At 29.0% G+C, this 21,846-nt stretch overlaps 1 long non-coding RNA gene across 1 annotated transcript in view; it reads right to left on the reverse strand.

The window, feature by feature from the left end:
* The window catches only part of LOC132948174 (uncharacterized), a 258,391-nt gene extending 248,021 nt beyond the window's left edge, over positions 1 to 10,370 (reverse strand). The window contains exons 1-2 of the long non-coding RNA XR_009665003.1: positions 10,278 to 10,370; positions 8,483 to 8,605 (exon numbers count right to left, since the gene is read on the reverse strand). This is a non-coding gene — a long non-coding RNA (uncharacterized LOC132948174). The remainder of the gene's footprint in view (positions 1 to 8,482; positions 8,606 to 10,277) is intronic.
* Positions 10,371 to 21,846: the final 11,476 nt, after the last annotated feature.

Raw genomic sequence — 21,846 nt, forward strand, 5'->3', positions numbered from 1 at the left:
TTTAAAAAATTTGGCTAGAGGTTAAATCATAACAAAAAATTGAAGGAGGCTGTTGTCGCCCGCAGGCAAATGCATTTTAGAAAACCACAAAAAAATTTTGAAAAAATTTAACCGTAGGAATACACATTACAAAGTACAATCTAAAATGCCCAGAATATTAAACAATAAAAACCATTTAAAATATTTATTTCATTAAACAAGGATTATTCAAGAGGTACCAGATTGTCAATGTTTAAAATATTTGGCTAGAGGTTAAATCCTAAAAAAAATTGAAGGAGGGTGTTGGCGCCCGCAGGCAAATGCTTTTTAGGAAACCACAAAAAAAATTTGAATATATTTAACTTTATGATTACACATTACAAAGTACAAACTAAAATGCCCGGAATATTAAACTGAAAAAACCATTTAAAATATTTATTTCATGAAACAAGGATTCATTACAGATAAGGATTATTCAAGGGTACCAGATTGTCAATGTTTAAAAAATTTGGCTAGAGGTAAAATCATAAATAAAAAAATTGAAGGAGGGTGTTGGCGCCTGCAGGCAAATGCATTTTAGAAAACAAAAAAAAAAATTGGAAAAAATTTTACAAAAGAAAAATACATTACAAAGTACAAACTAAAATGCCCGGAATATTTAACTGAAAAAACCATTTAAAATATTTATTTCATGAAACAAGGATTCATTACAGATAAGGATTATTCAAGGGTACCAGATTGTCAATGTTTAAAAAATTTGGCTAGAGGTTAAATCATAACAAAAAATTGAAGGCGGCTGTTGTCGCCCGCAGGCAAATGCATTTTAGAAAACAAAAAAAAAAATTGGAAAAAATTTGACTGTAGGAATACACATTACAAAGTACAAACTAAAATGCCCAGTATCTTAAACAGAAAAAACTATTCAAAATATTTAGTTCATTAAAGAATGATTATTCATAGGGCACTAAGTTATCAATTTTAAAGTCAATACAAAATATTCAACTAGAGTGACAATACTAAAAAAAGAAAAAATTGAAGGAGGGTGTTGAAGCCCGCAGGCAAATGCATTTTAGGAAACCAAAAAAAGAATATTGAATAAATTTAACTGTATGATTACACATTACAAAGTACAATCTAAATACCCAGAATATTAAACAGAAAAAACTATTTAAAATATTTATTTCGTTAAACAAGGATTATTCAAATGGTACCAGATTGTCAATGTTTAAAAAATTTGGCTAGTGGTTAAATCATAAATAAAAAAATTGAAGGAGGGTGTTGGCGCCTGCAGGCAAATGCATTTTAGAAAACAAAAAAAAAAATTGGAAAAAATTTTACAAAAGAAAAATACATTTCAAAGTTCAAACTAAAATGCCCAGAATATTAAACAGAAAAAACTATTTAAAATATTTATTTCATAAAACAAGGATTATTCAAGGATACCAGATTGTCAATGTTTAAAAAATTTGGCTAGAGGTAAAATCATAAAAAAAAATTGAAGAAGGGTGTTGGCGCCCGCAGGCAAATGCTTTTTAGGAAACCACAAAAAAATTTTGAATATATTTAACTTTATGATTACACATTACAAAGTACAAACTAAAATGCCCGGAATATTTAACTGAAAAAACCATTTAAAATATTAATTTCATGAAACAAGGATTCATTACAGATAAGGATTATTCAAGGGTACCAGATTGTCAATGTTTAAAAATTTTGGTAGAGGTAAAATCATAAAAAAAAAATTGAAGGAGGGTGTTGGCGCCCGCAGGCAAATGCATTTTAGGAAACCAAAAAAAAATTTTGAATAAATTTGACTGTAGGAATACACATTACAAAGTACAAACTACAATGCCCAGAATATTAAACAAAAAAAACTATTTAAAATATTTATTTCATAAAACAAGGATTATTCAAGAGGTACCAGATTGTCAATGTTTAAAATATTTGGCTAGAGGTTAAATCCTAAAAAAAAAATTGAAGGAGGGTGTTGGCGCCCGCAGGCAAATGCTTTTTAGGAAACCACAAAAAAATTTTGAATAAATTTAACTTTATGATTACACATTACAAAGTACAAACTAAAATGCCCAGAATATTAAACAGAAAAAACTATTTAAAATATTTATTTCATTAAAGATAAGGATTATTCAAGGGTACCCGATTGTCAATGTTTAAAAAATTTGGCTAGAGGTTAAATCATAACAAAAAATTGAAGGAGGCTGTTGTCGCCCGCAGGCAAATGCATTTTAGAAAACAAAAAAAAAAATTGGAAAAAATTTTACAGAAGAAAAATACATTTCAAAATTCAATCTAAAATAACCTGAATATTAAACAGAAATGAAAATATTTAGTTCATTAAAGAAAGATTATTTACAGGCACCAAGTTTTCAATTTTCACGTCAATACTAAAATTTCAAGTAGAGTTACATTACAAAAAAAAAATATGAAGGAGGGTGTTGGCGTCGGCTTGTCAGTGTTTAAAAAATCTATATAGAAAGATCTAGATAGGAATTAAATAACAGAAAAAAATTCTCTGAGGACTCACAAATTTGAAAATTTTCATATTAAAAATCAATTGAATTAAATTTATGAAAAAAAATTGAAAGGGGAACGTGGGCTACCGCAGGCAAACGCATTTTAAGAAGCAGATAAAAAAATTTAAAAAAATCATGTGGCACCAAGTTGTTAATGTTTTAAAAAAAAGATATTTATAAAAGAATCAAAAAAAGTGAAATATATAAAAAATTAAATTGAATGGGGAACGTGAGAGAACCTAGCCAGTCTCTTTTCAAATTATATATTATGTTCACAGGTACTCAGCGTACTCCAAGGTATAGCCGGTTAATCTTGAAAAATTTTTATACAAAAAAATCTACTAGGGTTCAATGAAGTGAAAAAAAAATTGTTTGAGAAATCTGGGTGAAATAACACTAAACAAAAGAATACGCTGGAAGCTAAATACTGCAATACATATATTAACTACAATCCAAAAACTAGGTGTTGTTTACATTATAATAATGCGAACAGTTATTATGATCAGAGGTGTATCACGGTAATATATGTATTAGAAAATGTATAAAAATGAATGTAAATTATAAAGGATGCAAAGAAATTAAATGATAAAAGGTCCTGCACGGACTCTACAATGTGATTGTAATTTATAAAGGACATAAAATGTTTAATTTAAAATAATATTGTGTTTGGTGGGTCTACAATCAATATTAAATTACAAACTATAAAGTCTAAATGCAAATAAAAACATAGTCAGATATCTGTTTTAATCTTTGTAAATATGTGCGGAAAAAAGTTAGATTTAGTACAATGTAAAAAAATGTGGAAAGGAAACCCTGAGAATTCTTTGACAATAGGATATTAAAACACAAAACCATATATTAAATTAAAACTATTGATTTTATACATTTTCTATTTACAAAAACTTATAAGTATTGAAAACCTTATAAAACCCTAATAAAATAATATTTTGTTATATTTTAAAATTCATTTTATAATTTGTTGTGGTAAAAAAATCATTATTTAATGTTGGCTGTATTTAAGTTTTTAATAACTATACTGGTACAACTCATGCTGACAGTCTTTAAGAACGTGTTAAAAACTATGATTATTAGTTAACATCTAATTTCCTGCCCTAACCTAACCTAACCTAACCAAATTAATAATATTTAAATATTTTCTTTCATTGTTATGTTTACAATATCGAATACCTTGATAGTTAGTAGTAAAAGATCATCGCTAAGCTCACGACCGGTGATGGTAGTTTTCTATCATTACCATAGCTTCCACTATCCATAGGTTTACCTAACTAACCTTCTTATGACTTATCAGGACACTTTGAATAAAAAGATCCTGATTTGCAGGTTGCTGAACTTAAGTGTTTGATTATCAAGTTAATCCTTAGATTGTTGACACCTTAATACATGCTATGGATGAATCCCATAGATAATAAAGATATGGATAGTCCACGCCTATGTAAATACATTTGAGGCCGCGTTCCCGCGGAAGGCAATTGAGGCTCCTTTATATTGATAGTCGATACTCGATATAGGTATACTTTATTTAGCCTCAATTGTTCCCCTCGAAGACCATTATGTTATATCTTTATTATCTATGATGGAGCCATACCCAGCTCACTCGTGTAAACAATTTGAAGCAGTAGCGCATACATACAGCACTTGCCCCCAGACTGAATGAGCTGGACGGTATTTCAATACCGCCACGAACGGACATTCTACAGTTTGTCCCGGCATATACCCTCCACCACCGCCGCAGTGAGTCGCGAGGTATATATTGTCTTTACGCGTCCACCATCACTGAGCATCGCCGTCCGAGCCGAGTCAGCCAGTTCCATCCGACCAACGTACGACCACCAACGGAACAGATTGTAGAAGGTCCAACACCGTTCGCCGTTTTTTTTTTTATCAGCATACAGCCATCCGAGCCAAGTCACTGCTGAAGCCGCCCAGCTGTTCACGCCGGTAATAATTATATTACCGTGCTACTGATCCCGTCATAATTAACACCCGACCAAAAACCGTGAGTTTTATGTTCACGCCTTCCCTCCCATGTTTTATGTGATCCTTTATTAAACTATTTTATCTGTACACTCGTAAGAGTATAACTAATTAATTCAAAAGAAATACTGTACTTCAAATTATTAAAATTGTGTCTGTATGAAAAATAATAAGTTTTTGAGAATAAACGCATCAACAATTCAACCAAAAACACCCTGCGTTTAATTTTCATTACAATCTCCACCTTCATATTCTCTATGCAAAAAGTAAATTTAAGACAAATTTGTAAATCAATGCACAGTCTCTCTATTGTACTAATATTTGTGATTTCATTAATGTTCAGTATTTTGTATAATTAGATTGGGAAAACCTAAGACAATAACATTTACACAAGACTGTGACTAACACAATCATACTTTGATAAAAGTATATGATATAAGTACCTTCTATATTTGAATTAATCGTTTTTTTTTCCCGGTACTTTATTATAGTACATTTCGTAATATTTTTTTATAATATTTACTGTTAGTGAAATATTAAGTTTGTATTTCTAATATAATATAATATGTTATGATATTTATGGACGACACTTGCACCATGGCCCCTCGATATAGTAATGTGGCGACCCGGCACATCTCTTTTAGATAAATGATTAAATACTTAATCAAGTCTTCCAATTTACTAAACATTTATGTTTTGTAGATAATTTGAAGAAAAATTTAAAATTGAAGAGAGACTGTGTGAATTAACAAAATTTGTGGTATGAAATGTTTATTTGAACACCTGTTATAATGTATTATATTGAACTTAAGTTAATTTTTTATAATGTACTATAGTAAACATTTGATCATTTATTACAATATACGTATATTATACATAGATTTCAAGTATGATTTTTTAAAATTTTTTTTTTGATAGTTACCTACCTACTACAATACAAGACACTTTATTTTTATATTTTGAAGCAATATATGTTTTGGATTATTTAGATCTATATAAACTAAATTTCAGACCCATAGTTTAGTATTTAGTAGTTTGTATGATCAAAGTCGTGGAACCAAATTTTATCAGACTCTACTAGAATGTTGTAGTTAAATTAAACTATAATAATTATGTGGAATAACAGTACCTAACCTTCTATGATAATTTGTTATGAATAAAATATTTTAAGTAATAGCTCAAATTTAGCACTTTTACGATACTTAATACATTTTCCTAATATTTTAACAGAAATTATGGAGCTAAAAATATAGAAATACCTATATTATGTCACGGTCCATAGTTCATAGTTTTGTTTCATTTATAATAATAATGCTTTTTAATATACTTTTTCATAAATTAATATTTATTACAGTTGGCTTTTATGATTTGTTTGAACTATTAGTACGTATTTTTTTGGGGAGATCCCTATTATTACAACACCGTTACCAATATGCGTTTTTTTTGGGTTAGTTAATATAATTGCATGTTTTCATGATTTCTTCGTATTTATGCTTATTTTCTTTAAATGTTTTTATATTTTCGGTTCATCCGTTACCTACCTACATACCTATCTACCAAGTGTGTAAATAAAGAATTTTTTTTGTAAACCAATTTGAATTATAATTTATTTATTTAAAAAAATGTTAATAAAAACGTTTTCATTCAGTATTTTTTTGAATTTTAAGTGCATACTTTTGAATATTTCAGTGCATATATTTGTCTGTTTTTAGTGCATACATGCAGGCAAATATTTAACACTTTTTCATTGCATTAAATTCACAGCCCTGCTAATTACTTTTACTTCCAAACATAATACCTACCACAGTTAATGTTAAATGTCAAATTGTCAACAATCAACTGCTTCTTCAACTTGATAACACTAAGAGGATGTCAGATTTTTAGCGCACCATTTATTTCTCTCTCTGACCCAATCATTTTAGTGTTTTCTTAATCGTACATTTGGTATGCTACGCGTGGATCAAAGATGGAAAACAAATAGTGCGCTGATATCCCAACCGGCAACAAGTTTACACGAGTGAGCTGGGTATAGCTCCATCATAGATAATAAAGATATGGATAGGACATAATGGTTTTATCAGCGGTCTTCGAGGGGAACAATAAATTGAGGCCAAATAAAGGCTGCATACTAGTTGCGGTCACGCCAATTTAGGTAATATCTTAGTTGCCGTCATAGCTTATCAAAGCTGTCTATAATGCACACAGCGTATATATGTGGGAACACCACTACTACTTATCTGTAATGTTTATAAATAAAATAGATTAAATTGTATACTCCGATAGTTTCGAATATTTGAGATATCCACCGTCATTATGGGCTGAATGTTCGTCTTCCATAACACGAACAACCAATGCATGCGAAAGTTTTCATTCAAAGCTCAATAGCATGTTTTACCACTCTCATCCTAATATTTTTATATTTATTGATGCTTTAAATGAAATTCAAACGAATGGCTATTTAAAAATGAATTGTACAAAAACCAGTCGTGTTAATAAAATTTCAATAGAAAAAGAGCATTTTTTAGCGCAACAAATACAATATTGTGAAGAAGGTGAAATAAATCGGCTTGAATATCTAAAGTCCATTTCCTTTAAATTTATACCTACAAATTTTAAAATTTAAAATTATTATTATTATTATACTATTATATACATATTATATTTTGACACAAGTTTACTATTATATACTATATTTTGACACAAGTTTAACCACGTAATTTAAACATAAGTATCAACATTTTTAACCATACCTACACAAAAAATAAAAGTGTAGACAGTCCTAAGTATGTAACCTTTTTGATGGGTGACCGCAACTAGTATGTAACCTTTTTGAGGGGTGACCGCAATAGTATGTAATTTTTGATTATGACCGCAACTAGTAGGTACACACCGCTAATAAAGTATACTTATATCGAGTATCGACTATCGACTATCAATATAAAGGAACCTCAATTGCCTTCCCCTCCGGGAACGCGGCCTCAAATGTATTTAACATAGGCGTGGACTATCCATATATTATTTATTATCTATGGGCTTCATCCATAGCATGGATTAAGGTGTCAACAATCAAAGAATCAACTTGATAATCAAACACTTAAGTTCGGAAACCTGCAACTCAGGATCTTTTTATTCAAAGTGTCCTAATGAGTCATAAGAAGGTTAGTTAGGTAAACCTATGGTTAGTTTAAGCCAAAGAGTCAATAGAGCCTTTGCAATTCAAGATCTTTTCCTACGTATTCGGCATTGTTAACATAACTATTCTACCTTTACACTTTTTCTTCCCCCGTCTCTCACAGCTATATACAGGTTCAGCCACTCTCATTCCACACCTCCATATGATTGGTATTCTGTCTATCCATCTCTTCTTCAGTCTTCTCGTCCATCATTTCTCCCCTAAATTAACTTCTATGGCCACTCTCACTATCTCTTATCATACAGTGACCGAACCACCTAAACCTATTCTCTCTTGTTTTCACTACAATATGTACACTACCCTACAATACCCTTAATTAATTAATTTCTTATTCTATCCTCTTTTGTACCTTAACACATTACTTATTATTCTCATATCTGCTACTCTCACTCCACTTACCTACCCTAACCTTACATTTCTTTTTCATCTTTCCCTTTCATACACCAAACATTCTGAAATCCTGTTGACCCATTTCCTTATCTTCGCCATATCACACTCTTCCTAATTCCTATTCACTCAGTCTCTAGTTACCTACAAGTCATCGTACTTGATTATTGGTGAAAATATTTAAATATCATTGAGCGATTTCCCTACTCGAAAGAATTGCTTAAAAAAATATCATACCTCACCAATTTTCTAATTTTGAACACGACTTTATTGATAGCCCGAATAGTGTTATACCAGTATAGTTACAATACAAATATTAAATATTTTCGGGCAATACATCCCCTGATCAATTAACTATAATAAAAAAAAGCCTACTGAGAAATAAGAAAATACATACCCCGTGACGGAATCAAAATCTGCTACGAAACTTAGTCTTCGAAACACTGAAACGTTCACACATTTCAATCTGCTTATGATATATTATTCCCAGTTTGAAAATGTTCACTGACGAATACCATTTCTGAAATAACACGCATCTTATGCATTAAAATGTTCTACAATATTCTAATGACCTATGCGTTACAGTCTACAGATATTATATAAACCTACCAATAAATACCTAATATTAATTTTTATTACACAGAGTTTGTATTTTTAAATGTTGTATTCAAGGATTTATTAGTTTTATTTGTATACCTAACAAAAATTACATTTATTCACAAGTCAGTTATCAACTAGAACTCGACTACGAGTAAGACAGCGTTTGGATTGTTCGGACTGGCGTATAATTTATTATTATTATACATTGCGCCTTTGGTAGGCAGTAGTAAACGTATATGCTTCTACGTCACTTAGTTAACAGATTTTCCGCGACAATAAATATTTAATTCAAGTCTAAAAAGTAAATGTAAGACCAAAATAATATAAAAACAAACTTACGCATAAACATCGACTCTTCCAGTGAAACCTAGCTGTACTGCAGCACACGCTGTCGTCGAAGAAACAGCTATCTTTATCCGTCTACATCTCGCTCCATCTCCATTTCTCTCTACATCTTGCTAATTGAAACTTATCTAGTATACAATACTAGTATCTTTATGATCTGTAATATATTCTGGTGTTCGATAAAAATGATTGAAAAAAGATAAAAATACATATTTTTTTGGTTTTGAATATGAAAGCTGTGAGATGATCGATATGAATTTTGTGAGAAATCTAGAGATACTAGAAAACAGAGACGAATGTGTTGAATGAAAAAAATTAAAAAATTGATTAACACAACAATTGCTTAAAAATTAATTTAATTCAAATATTGAGATGAACCTTATTAGATCATTTAAATTTTCCAGAACAAGCCCCCAGTTGTTGGTCGCATGCCAATTTTAACCATATTATACTAGACCACAAGTTTATAGACATTCTGCTGCCGGTGGCCCTAGACACTGTTGAGGAAATTATAATATTTCTTTAGTAATTAAATTACGATACGAATTATAAGTTACGTAGGTACTTGTCCAATACTCGACTACCAGAATTTAAATTAAAGAATGTGATATACCTAGGTAACATATCGATCGATTCTAAAACAGAAACTTAACCTAGGTACAAATAATATCACAATATCAAATAGTGAAATGTGAAAATTTGAAGAAAATTTCCTATAGATATATCCCGTAAAACCCCCAAAATAAAACGTACGTTTGAGGTGTTTTCTTAAAACCCAAATATTTAATGCCCGTATCCCGTATGCATAGAAAATGTATGTTTCACAATTAATGAAAACTAAAACTATCGTGACGGAACTGAATTACGAAGAACGTATAAAATAAAAATAATCGTCACCAAGTGATAGGTATAATCTGCTATGTACTTACAAATCATATTAAATAACATTAATCATTATGTATTTTCTTATTTTGTTAGGTATGTATAAAAACCTACCTTCCTATTTATAAAAGCATTACCTAATCATTGATTTAAAATTTTAAAAATTATTCTACTATAACAATAAATTAACAGTTGTAGGCAAAGTATTATAATTTAAGGTATTTTTCATAATATCCTAATTTTTGTACACCTATAACCACTGGATTTTAAAAACTACTCTACGTCTAGCGGGTATATAAGTTTGTCTGACAATAAATATTTACATTAGGTCTACCGCGTCAACAGAGTAGTAGGACAAAACTTACGTAATTATTTATTCTTCTGGCGAAACGCGGTCCCTTTGAGTGTATAATATTGTCTAGTGTCAGAGCTGTGCGTCTCCGTCAAGGAAAATGCAGCGCACGTCTTCATATATCCGATCCAAAAGTTCAGTCTGGAAGTATTGAGATTAATGACATTTATAAAAATAGGCACCTAGCTTAATATGCTTAATATCACCTAACGAAATATGTGAGTACGTATTGGAATCGCTGTTCGTCTCAAACGATTGTCATTTGCCATAGATTATTTACAATTATAACCTAACCGTCCCAATCATATAAAATATATATATGGTCCTAACCGATGGATGATGGATATTTTTACATTATCTTCAAAAAAACATTTATTTGTTTCTACTAGACGCAAATGCGGTAAATTGAATTCAAATTTATAATATAGATAACGGTTTTTATACTTGGTAACCATTTATTTATTACTTGGTTTATAAACAAATTCTAATTGATATAAAATAGTAATTATATAAAAATAGTTTTATTGATCCCAATATTTAAAAATAATGTTTCAAATAAAATAATAAAAAAAATTTAAGAAATACCTATTAATTAATATGTATTACCTAAATAACAAAATAACTAAATAAATTCGTGTTTTTTTTAAACATTTTCACGTACCCCCCCCCCCCCCCCCCCCCCATACGAAATTGTGTCACTCCTCCTTAGAGTGGTGCGCCCCTTAGGTTAAGAGCCCTTAAAATAGTGCATGTTAAAAAATCAGCCATATCCTCCCCCCCACCACCCCTTGACAAAATCATTTGACTCATTTAGCTACTTTATGAATTAAGAACGATACATTGAACGTACAAAACTGTACCTATCTACATAATAGTTATCAACCTATTAACCACCCATCAATAATATTATATTTTTTATTGTGTACACTAATCGATTGGTATATACAAAATAACGTTAAGTTATAAATAGGACGTGGATTTAAATGCATTAAAAATAAGAAAAATGCCTTAAAAATACGATCTAATGCACTTATATTACAAGGCTTAATAAAATGGCCAGAAAAATTAAAAGTCCAATTTAAACGAATATAAAATAAAATTTAGATAAGTGTATAGGTAGTGTATTCGTTATATTTTGAGTTTCATTATAGCACATCAGTCGATCAGATGCTATTTAATATTTTAAAATAAAAAAATTCGACAGTAATTCCATATTGGCAAGGTTGTTTTCTATAACTGAAGACTGAAGTTATAGTATCGAACATAATGGGTACGTATAAAAATAAAAAAATAAGAAAAAAAATTACCTTTATTTAATTGTTTTTAATTTTTTTCTAATTTCATTTTTCAATTCGTTGATAATATATGAAACGAATTCATTGCTTGGAAAGCATTGTTTTAGAAAATTCAGAAAATGCAGTTTATATTTAAATATTATAAATAATAATTTCTGATGCATTGATGCGGAAGAGTGAGGGGGTGGACAATCAGCCGAACCGAAATCTAACATCTTAAACACTTAATATAAACAATTTTTCACACACGCGTCATGGTATGAAAATAAAAAAATATTTATAATTCATGTTTATACCGATTTTCTACCGAAAAAATAAAATTCTTTAATCTCAATATTATTTATTAGTCAACGATATCTTTGCTCAGAATCTTTTTTCGTTTGTTTGTTTTGTATTTTAATAATTTATACTTGGATATATTATTATTACTAATGATTATAGTAGTTGTGTTTGTTTTATTTCATTAATTTATTTAGTACTATACCAATAAATTATATATTAATTAATAATTTTTAAAACATTGTGTTAAAAAAAATCAAAATAAATGTGATTTTAATTAGAGTCTTGTGATGTACCTACCTATATTTAAAAAATAAATAAATATAATAATAAATGTTGAACTTTTAGGGACATAATAGGTAACACATTCGTGTATGTAGTATTACACTATTTATATAGGTATATTTACCTATATAATATACCTATTACATATACGAGTATATGAGTAGGTATATTATTCATAAGTGCGCACACGTCAGGATAGGCAGTTGACCATTCCGTGAATATACTTTTATGTGTACATGGTTATACATCCCTAATCCCTATGATATAGAATATAGATATTAGGTGAACAATAGAAGTTAAGTATGTGACACTAAATTAATAGTTACCTATAACTTATAAAGTTATAACGTTGTATTTGGAAAAAAAATTACCAGTTATTAATTAAAATTGTATCTTATGACTATTATCAGTTATAAGTCATAACATATATTTCTATAAATTAAACCAAAATATTTAAATATTTATATTAAGTACCCTGTATAGGTATGCACCTATTAATTATAATTATTCTACAAACAGGGACTGGAAAAACGACGACGGCGTTTATATCTCGCGTATTTTATACATTTCTAGTCCGGAACTAAAATATGCGCCTACAACACTTGGATAGCACATTTTTCGTGACATTAAATATTTGTTTTAAGTCTTAAAAGTAAATTTATGCCCCAAAAGAATATAAAAACAAACTTACTTTAATTATCGACTCCTTCGGCGGAATCCGTGACGTGTGTGAACTGCGACGCCCACGTGGAAACGCCCCAGAATACAGCCAGAACTTAGAATATTGTGATTTATGAAAAATAAAATTATACGAAACGCTGTTAGTTTTTTGCTCATATCTTCTTTGCTTATTGAAATTTTAGAATTTTTAATCGACTGTGTCTTCTGCAACGACTTTGAGATTTGCCATAGATTAAATAAATAAATCGATATTATACTAGGTGCGTCAATATGATGAATCCAGGGATATAATATAATGCAACTATTTATATCAAAGAGTTCTGTGTTAAGGACCAATTTATTCATTGAAATGTGATATGACAATAAACCAAAATAGTTTATAATTTTGAATTTGAATTATAATAATATGATATAGGTATTATTTAAATTATTATTTTCGTTTATCAATTTAATTATTGATTAAGGTGGTGAATAGATATCAGAAGCACAAGAATATTTTTATAAGAGCATATTGTATTTTATGAATTATTAAATAAAAATGTAATTACTGGATTTTAGAGTTAACATAAAGCCATAAACGTATACAGTAAATTCATCAAATACTATAATACCAACTATATTTTTACAATGATGTGTGTTTTTTTTTTTAATATTTTTAATTATTTTTTCTTGTGGTCTGTGTAAACGATAAGTATTCGTAATAAAGATTCAATTTTCATATATAATATTATATTATAGGCACTCAGTATGTAATCATCTGTTTATTTTTAGTTTAATTTAATTGTAGGTATTTAGTAAATAATAATAGGTATACGAAATTGTGTTTTCGAATAGCAATTTATTGTTTGTATTAATACCTACACCATAATAGAGAACTAAAATTTTGTAAATGATGTACAAATGTATTTTTGGTGTTTTAAGGCTGCTGTAAGATCAATTTATGAAAATCCTTGCATTAAATTGTTAGGATTATTTGATATGAATAATTATTTTATTACATATAGGTTTATTACATATTGGTAAGTCGATCAGAAACTATATTTACACTGAATGTTAATAGTAAAAAGCTATTAAAAAATCTATTATTTGTATTTATTTGTTAATAATAATTAAGACTTAATTATTAGCAGTAATCTTGTTCCTTTCACAAAATGTTTTTTAATTATTTTTAATTTAATTTACATTTATCCCAAAGTGATCTCTGAATAATCATTCAATGATGAATTTAATAGTTACATTCTCGGTTACATTAATTGGATTATAAATTAAAATAAACTACAGTTTCCAGCTTCTACTACAACATTATTTTATATTTTATTTTATGTTTTTAATTTTTTAAACGCAGTCCGCACCTTGTGTTGGTGATTTTACACGTAATATAATAAAATTGATACTAGTGATGAGTAGGTAAGTACCTTATTGATTAATCAAATTATTTACACGATTATTAACTAAAAAAATATCTATGAAGTATAAACATCCGCATTTCCATTAACTATAAATTCATAATTGTATGAGCTGTACATGTTACATATATTTTTCGAAAAAACTATTTAAAAAAACAAGAATAATTCCTATTTGATGTCACACGGGTTAATCTAGCAACTGACTGCTACGACAACTGTGCAATTTTTTTTAAGCATAATACGTTTTGAAAACGTCTAGAAAAGAGTTTGTTTTAAGACTGTCGGTCTTGATAACAACTAATTTAATTTAGAGTGTATTGTTATATTATATTATACCTAATGAAATTAATAATTATAGTAAAATATATAATTGCAAGACATTTAATACCTATATCTATAGCCATCTAGGGTATAAACTACACTAAAAAAGGTGTAAGTATGCTAATAAAATATATGAGGTGTATAATGTATTTATGTATATAAAAATATAAAATATAAAGATTAATAACATTATATTGTCTTAAATACTTCGCGCAAACCTAAGGTGATACCCGGCGTATAGTATAACATGCAAAAAGGTGCGTATTAAACTTGGCGTTATGAAACGAAGACGGTCTCGCGTATTTTATAGTTTGCGCTATTGGGATTAAACTTATAAATGCTTCTACGACACCTAGTTAACAGATTGTCCGTGGCAATAAATATTTAACTTAAGTCTAAAAAGTAAATGTAAAATAGTAGGTAATAATATGAAAACAAACTTACTCGTAAACATCTACTCTTCCGGTGAAACGTAGCTAGAGTGCCGCCATCGCCAAAGAAACAGCTATTATCATCCATCTTCATCTAATCATCTCACTCCGATGAGCTGAAACTTGAAAGTATCGAAATATTTTATGAAAATAACCTGATCAAACGAAATTTGCGAGTTTGTGTTACAACTTATCCGGTTTAACGAACTGTCCGTTTATATTTGTGGCCTATTATTTTTTTGTTCACTGAAATCAAAATATACAATATATTATATTTATAATACAATAGTATTTCTGAAACTATTAGAATTGTTAACCGTCGCCGACGAATTTCGACAATTGACGATTGCCATAGATATTATAAAATATATGATGCCATAGATATTATAAAATATATGATGCCATAGATATTATAAAATATATTATTTACTATGATAAATCCAAAGAACTTATATATTATTATATAAGTACTCAGTATACCTATACGGTATATTTATAAATCGTATGTTCTTTTACAGAAATCTTTGTGATCTGCAATGCACCTATTCTGGTTTTCTATTTCAATTATAGTTCGCATGCCAAATTTAACTATACAAACTGGTCCGCAAGTTTATAGACATTCTAATACATTCTCCCGCCAGTGTCAATAGACAAAGTGTTTGAGAAGTTATATTTTTTTGGTACCTAATTAATTTACAATATGAATTATTATAAGTTACCTATGTAGGTACTTGTCCAAAACTCGACTACCTGCAAATCATTAGTTTTTATGGTATAGCATTACGAAGTTCACGATTTTCGGTGTTTTACACACCTGTACAACGCTTAAAGTTTACCGAGCTTAAGTATTACAAATTAATTTTTTTTTAATCTAGGTAAATCAACGTTTTAAAATTGATGATGCAAAAATAATTCTGACACCCACCCATGGTGGTTTTACATAACAAGTCGAGGGATGTTTTTGATTTTAATTGTTCGAGCAAGCGCAGTGTGGTACACCGGGTACATATATAACTTAAAAATAAGACTGACCGCCAAGTTCAGACTTCCCTGTCGTTTTCAGTTAAAAACTAATGATTTCCGGCAATTATTTTTTGCAATATCGTTCTTAATTCGTTGTTACTTGTAATATATACATATGCCTATTTTAAAAATATTATTCGTGGGTAATTGAAACGTCTAAAATATATTATCATATACAAATACGATAATAAACAAATAATAATAATTCAACTTAACAGGCTACGGTATTAATAATATTTAATAATATCAATATAAATATAGTATATTAATATCCTAGGCTGACAAATCGTCTCCACTTAAAATCGTTTTTCGTATACTATGATATTATATCATTGAATTCAAATTTAACAGTATCCATAACAGTCACCCACTTGTAACCTACTGTTCAGCAGAGTCACTTTCAATTTTTTTTTTAGATTCTGAGGGAAGCGATGAATGTATTGATTTTACAATGATGTTTGTAAAATTTTTTTTTTTTGTGTCTGTCATCACCTTTTAGGACAGTAGCGACGTGAAAAACAAAGGAAAAATGGGAATTTTTTACGCAAAGTCCGTTTTCGAGAAAATCGATTTTGGTTTTTGGTGCAAGTGTGCAACTCTAAAACAAACGACCGTAGGTACATTAAATTTTGACTGAATGCTTATATTAGCATTTTCTATACACCATAACATTTTCCAAATATTTTGACTTATTTTGAGCTGTTTACGGACATTTTCAGTTTCCATTTTATTTTAGTTTTTTTTTCTATAAATTTATCAATAAAATGTTATTTGTTGGTTAAAAAAGCTTGAAAATTTAATAGAAGGTTCCTAGGTTATTGTTTCAAAGGCAGATGAAAAAAATTAAAAATCCTTAGTCACGGTTTTTATTTATAAGTATTTAAAGTTCAAATATTGACAAAATATGGAAAAATCACGAAAATTATCAAATTATTTTGAGTTGAGAATTCATAAAAATTTTTCTTTTTCAATCTAAGATTCGAAAATGTAATACAAGATTATCCATAAGTTTACCCACCTATATCAAAAAAAAAAAATGTCTACAAGAAAGTCAAATTAAATTTTTATGAACGTTTGAAATTCATATTTTTACAACATTTGATATTCACTCGATTTCTCATGTAACGATTTTCTTATTTTGTTGTAATTAAAAAACGTATGACTGTAGATACTTAAAAATTTCACTGAATGTGTATATTAGCATTTTCTATACACGATAAAATTTTGAAAATAATTTGATTCATTTTGAGCTGTCTACGGACATAGTCAGTTTTCAATTATTTTAGTTTTTTTTTTCTATAAATATCAATAAAATTTTATTTGTTGGGTAAAAAAGCGTGAAAATTTAATATAAGGCTGCTGATATATCGTTCTAATAGCAGTTAAAAAATATTAAAAATACATAGGCTCAATTTTTATTTATAAGCATTTAAAGTTCAAAATTTGACAACATTTATCAAATTTATAATTTATTAATTATTTTGTGGTTAAAAATGTAAAAAATGTTTAACTTTTATGGCTAAAGATTGAAAATTTAAAACAAGGCTCCGAGTAAATAGGTTATATATAAATTACTTTATTCACTATAATATCATTAAATATACTTGGTAATATCATAGGTTGACGGACCGTTTTCGCTCAGAATCGTTTTTCTTATACAATGGTATTGTATCATTGAATTCAAATTTAACACCATCCATTACAGTGACCCACTTGTAACCTACTGTACAGCAGAGCGACATCCACTTACCCACCTTTTTTTAATTGACCTCCCTTTTTATTTAATTCCTGATAAACGAGTTTTGGATAAGTACCTACCTACATAATAGGTACCTGTCCTACCTATATTAATTAAAAACTATTTTTAACACGACGTATTTACTTATTATTTTTTTCTTTTAGTTTATCTAATTTTGTATGATTAAAATGTGTTTACTTTATACCCAAGTACCTACAAATAATATAGAACTCAATTTTATTTTAACAATAAATACTTTTATTAATACTGTGTTGACTTTGTAGATGGGTAGTAATAAATTAACTGTACATTCAGGATTACATGCATTCAGGTGAATAATTATAAGATTGCAATGATAGATGTAAGATGTAAGATGTTAGATGTAATATGTAAGATGTATTGTTGATTCATCAATACGATGCTGGGTGGACTTGAGGACTTCCCATGTTCAGCGACCGGCGTCGACCCGTCTTGTGGCACAGCGGAAACTTCGTACAGCTGACTGTTCGACAAAGACACTGTAATATTATTTGAAAAATATTATTTCTACTTAATCGTAATAACTGGGTATAATGAGTTTACTATAGTAATAAACTCATTAAAAAATTGTAAATATTAATACTAAAAATGTTAATATTATTACAATAAATATTAAGTACCTGTATTATTTATTATATTATAATTTTAATTTTCCAAAAAGAGGGTGTCTCGTTTCAATGGCCCCCCCCACTTTGTTTCTTGTATAGCGCTGGGAGTTTTTGTGCACAAACGTCGGGACCTGGTGCACATTTCTGCACAAACGATGCACAAACGTTTGGCACATTCAATAATCCAAATATTCAATGTGGGGGGCTACCGATTCAATGCCCCCCCCCCCCCATTTTGTTTTAGGGATAGAGCTTTCAGTTTTTGTGCACAAACGATTGGACTTGGTGCACATTTCTGCACAAACGATGCACAAACGTTTGGCGTGGTCAGAAGTTCAAATTTCGAAAGTGGGGGGGGGGGGCATTGAAATGGACCTTTATAATACAACTGTGGCAGGTAATCTATAAGTAACGAGAGATTTCTTAGAGACCATTTGTATGTGAGTATATACTACTTATGTGTAATATTTATAATCTAATAGGTACACTATAATTAATTAAATAGAACATCAATTGAATATTTTGCTGGATTTATTCAAGATCGCTTGCATATATTATATAGCGTGCAGCCAAGGATGGGCAAATAAATCAAAAATGAGAAGGTAGTTTACAAACTACAATAAATCTTGGAAGTTAATATTAATTAATTATTAGGTATGTACCTACTACCTACCTACATTGATATTATATTCTGTGTTCAGTTACAAATAAATTACAATCAATAAATCTAGTTGTTTTATGTGATAAAAAACTAGGTAAGCAATAATTATTATTGCATTAGGTACATTTTATTATAGTACAATAAATTATTTTAATCATAATAATGAATTATATCTTTCATGTGGTATCCTATTAAGATCATTATATTTGTAAAGTTGGTGGATTTTTAGACTTATAATATGTATTTGGACACACGAGACACGAGATAGTAAGGTACCTAAATATATTAAATATGCAGGTATTGACGTGGTGTATATAGGTAAGTACGTGCTTAAATGTTTTATTCTGCATGAAAAAAGTAAAAATTTATCAATTTATCTACTTTCTAATCTACTCGTATAACGTACAAGATATCAATAATGCTGAATTATAATATTAATATCAAACTAATTATTTATTTATTTATTTTATTTTACGGGCTTAGCCTTTTGATAAAAGTGTAAACATATACCTAATATAAACAATCTTGCAGTATCTAATAGTAAGGACATATTTTACAAACAAATCTATACTAATAAGTATAATAAGTAATAACGTATATGTGTACAAAAGACAAATAAAAACGAAGTACTTAGATTACAATATAAGGTTATTTACAAGGCTGGGTTAAAAAGTTAAAGTTAAGTTAAAAAGTTAATTCAGTTAATTTTATTTTAACTTTTTAACTTTACTAGTTATTTTTGGCTTTTCATTAACTTAACTGTTAACTTTCTAAATTTCTTTTTTAATTAACGTTAAAGTAACAAATTAATTTTTCATTTTAAGAGGTAAGTTAAGTTAATTTATTTTGTTTTTAATTTTAGTAGATTTCACTATTTCAGTCTATTTCGTTTTCATGTCAAAAATTATTTACTGTGATATCATTCGAATCTAACTTATATGGAAATACTGTATAAAGTATAAACACTATAGTCTATAATTTAGTTTTGGATTGGAAAAAAATTAAGTACGCTAGCGTTGTATAAACAAATTAACTTTTTAAAAAGTTAACAAAAAGTGTGTATTAACTTTCAACTTAACTGAGTTAACCAATAGTTAAATTAACTTTTAACTTTTTGTTATTGGTGCATATTAATTTAACTTAACTGAGTTTAAAAAAATCATTAACTTGCCCAGCCTTGGTTATTTATATACCTATTTCAAATATACTAAAATAATATATTGTTAAATATTTATTTTTAATTTTTCAACAATTATACTTTTATAAAAATAATAGGTATAAGGTACCCCAGAAAAATGTTGAAACTCCGCCACTGATCAGGTATCTATATTAAGTTGGAAACCATCGACATTGGCAAGTGATAACAATCTTCTAAAAGTTCGTTATATTTATGTCCCATTTTTTTTTTAAATAAAAATATAGTACCTATATCCATTCTTTAAAATGTTGGCCTTTGGGCGAGGTTTATCTAACTATTATTGTATACATTATTATTATATATGCGAAATATAATACAATTTAAATCTTACAAACATCAAACTGATGTAGGTACACTGTAAGTATGAACAGAAATTACGATATTATATACTATAATATTACTATACCTACATTACGAAAATAAATTATTTTATGTTATATTGACACAACGTTGCAAGTTACACGCACTACATTTATACATTATTTATAAAACGACTCTATTATATAGTACGCGACGTAGAGTATCCACGATATCCACCTATTGGCCCGATTAGATTTGGCATCGTCGTAAAGCTAAACTCGGATAACTAGCAATCAGAATTTTTTGTAGTCCAATGAAGAAATACATTTCTTTTGATTTTAAAATATATTATAATAATATTTTACTTACCTGTACATTATACTTGATGCGTATCACGCGATAGGGTAAATTTGTTTTCTACACGCTCGTCGGCAAACGCACCGGCATTAGTCTGTCTGCTTCTCACAGAACACGACAGAAGTATGTATCTCGAGATTTACGAGTTGTACAGATGCAGTAGCGGTATGTAAAATATGGTGGTAAAATAATAGTGGTACCACTCACTGCGAAGACTATAGTACCTGCCATGGTTAAATTATACAGGTTATTGCATATTATTGACTCGGATTGTTATCATCAGAAACAAAATGGCTGCGTAAAGGGATATCACAAATATACATTTTTCTCATCATCAAAAACACGTTCACCATTGTCGCAAATAGGGGGGGGGGGGCTTGGTGCCCCCAGTTCAAAATTTAGTTATTAGGACTAATTTTTATATTCTGTGGTACTAAGCAATATGGCCTATGAAGGGTGGGGGGGCTTGAGCCACCTCAAAAAATTTAGTCAATTTGCGCCTATGACACTGACAAAAGCTAACAAATTCAAAATTCCCGCGCATGTATACTTGATTATTATTGGCTCCCTTTACGCTGCCATTTTTGTTTTTATCATAAAATATTTGATCTAGAAGGGGTATAAATGCAATCACCTTGTATATGTCAATCATGGTACCTACCTACGTTGAAACCGCTTCTCAAAGAGCGGTCAGTCGTACCCGCTCGTTTAGAGAGAAACCCGTCCCTATACTGGCGTATTCAAGAATTTTGTATAAGGGGGCTATAGGACTTTTGTAAAATCATTTTTTTTTTAATATACCTAATATTAAAAAATAAACACGGCCATTGGTTGGGGCTATCGGCTATAGGCCCCTTAGACCCCCTGGTTACGCCTCTGGAGTCTTGACTATACTATACAGCGAAATTGTCATGCCTATCTCGGGGCTACGATCCTCAACGGTATATTATTATTATTGTT

Source organism: Metopolophium dirhodum, chromosome 7 (genome assembly GCF_019925205.1).
Source record: "Metopolophium dirhodum isolate CAU chromosome 7, ASM1992520v1, whole genome shotgun sequence".
Classification (NCBI taxonomy): domain Eukaryota; kingdom Metazoa; phylum Arthropoda; class Insecta; order Hemiptera; family Aphididae; genus Metopolophium; species Metopolophium dirhodum.